The sequence below is a fragment of the Centropristis striata genome, chromosome 5 (genome assembly GCF_030273125.1).
Source record: "Centropristis striata isolate RG_2023a ecotype Rhode Island chromosome 5, C.striata_1.0, whole genome shotgun sequence".
Lineage (NCBI taxonomy): Eukaryota > Metazoa > Chordata > Actinopteri > Perciformes > Serranidae > Centropristis > Centropristis striata.
The window spans coordinates 13,479,342-13,481,586 of NC_081521.1; the positions used below are offsets into that span (position 1 = coordinate 13,479,342).

Here is a 2,245-nt window from a genome sequence, read left to right on the forward strand (position 1 = left end):
TTGATATGATCGCAAACCCAAGATTAGGAAAAGACTGATAAGAAACAGCGCCGATAACTACCTTACACTTAACGATCGGGATGACGGGAGCGCGCTGTGACTCCAGTAAGACTCCTAGATTTACTAAAGACTTTCAGTTTTTAGTCTGGGGCTGTGAAAATCGTTTGGTGTAAGCCCAGCATAAAACATCACTGTCCTTCCACTGACTAACTCCATTGCAGCTGTCTGCCATGGGCTTACACCAAAATATTTTCCCAGTCCCAGACTAAAAAGTGAAAGTCTTTAGTAAATCTAAGAGTTTTACTGGAGTCACGTTGTCCCGTCATCTCCATGGTTAAGTGTAAGGTAGTAATCTGCTCTGTTTCATATCAGTCTTTTCCTAGTCTTGGGTTTGGATCATATCAAACGTGTTTGATATTATCTCAAGTCTCAGTGAAGTAACACAATCAACAACCAATAGATGAGCGGGGGAAAGGTCCCCGGTTCCAGACCGGCCAGTAAAACCACTTCCACAGGAAAAAGGAAAAACACAATAATGCTAGTAAGCTCAGTCCTCAATAAAAATATAGTGATGTCATATATTTAGATGTTTCTTAGTAAAGAGAACAGTAAGGAGTCCCAGTTAAAATGTATAAATAAATATATAGCCTACATAAATAAATAATCAATATTGTATGATTAAGTAAATGAAAGTTGATAGAGCTGATAAATATAAGTATTTAATTAAAACATGTTATAATTAAATATTTAATTTTATTTGAATATAATTATTATATATTTTTTTATTTTTTGGGCATTTTTATGCTTTATTGAAAGTGATAGAGTGAAAGGGTGTGATAAAGGGGAAGACATGCAGCAAGGACTCAGTCTTAGTGGTAAGCGCTCTACCAGTGTGAGCTGGGGACGCCCCAATTATTATATTTTTACAAAATATAAAACAAATAAAACAATAAATAATAAATAAACAATAATAAAACAAATTATAATTAAATACGACATAAATGTATATCATCAATCAACTTTTTAATCAAAGTACACTGTTCACCATCTATATTTTAAAAACACCAAATATCATCTTACATGCCTTAAATAAGGTCCACAACGTTTGACTTCACAACACATACAAAAATATACAACACAAAATATACACGTCTATACACAAATATTCAACCAACAAATATATACAACAATACCATACTCACTTAAATTAACACACAACTGTTCACACTTCTTCATTACAACATTAACAACCACATAACGCGTCCTTGGCACAATCACTTCCCTCCACAACTACATTAACACCTTCAGTGGTTCGGCGAGGTGTTTATGGGCCTGCCCTCGTCTCAGATGGGGGCTGCGCAGATCCTTGAATGGACAATGGTAGCTTATAGTCCTAATCATTGCTGTGAAACCAAATGTGAAAGAAAAACAAATACATTAGAAGTAGAATCTAACCCTAACCCTAATGCACTAGCAATTAAAATGTAAAAATACACACACTGGCTGTGTCCCAATGTCAAGGATCCTTGGTAGGATCCTTCCTTCAGAGTCGGGTCCTCCGAAGGCAAGGCAAGAGTCCTTCCTTTGACTGGTGTAATGCACAAATGGGACAGCCTTCGGAGTGTGCAGCTGTGCGTCATTGCGTAATTGGACGTCCTGCTTAACTTCAGCGCCGCTCTCGGCCCTTTGGCTAAGATCAAGTGTAGTATCTGTTCTTATCAGTTTAATAAAAAATACATAAATAAATTCAGCGCCGCAATTTCAAAATCAGTTCACGACATGAATGTGTCTCTGGCATCAGCACTCTGACACATATTTGTGAAAATGGAAGAAGATGCTTTAAGGTTGAATCTCCACGATTTATCAAGTAAAAACCATAAAGTGGATTAAACCTGAATATTTAACTGATCCTGGCTGAATTCGGCCGCTACTTAGTGCCATGAATGCAGCTGCGCAAAATTCATCATGGAAATATGTTCTGTGATTTTTTATTTTTTATTTTACAGTACAGTACAACAGTTATTTATTAATAACAACAATAACGGATAATAGCGGACTTTCGGTCCGTGTAAACACAATAAAGAAATGTATAACTTTCTGAATGACATAGTTGCACATAGTACATCATCATCGGACACATATAAATTAATAAACAATAACTTTAGCGACTGAGACGGCATTAATTAACTTAACCGGCAATGTATCAAGATGACGTTTATTATCTTTAGCTTAATATTCTGGCATT

General features: G+C 35.9%; 1 non-coding gene across 1 annotated transcript; it reads left to right on the top strand.

Annotated features, from left to right (window-relative positions):
- Positions 1–1,668: 1,668 nt before the first annotated feature.
- On the top strand, positions 1,669–1,855 carry LOC131972406 (U2 spliceosomal RNA). Its single transcript, XR_009394466.1, has one exon. It is a non-coding gene; the product is annotated as a U2 spliceosomal RNA (small nuclear RNA).
- The last annotated feature ends 390 nt before the right edge of the window (positions 1,856–2,245 follow it).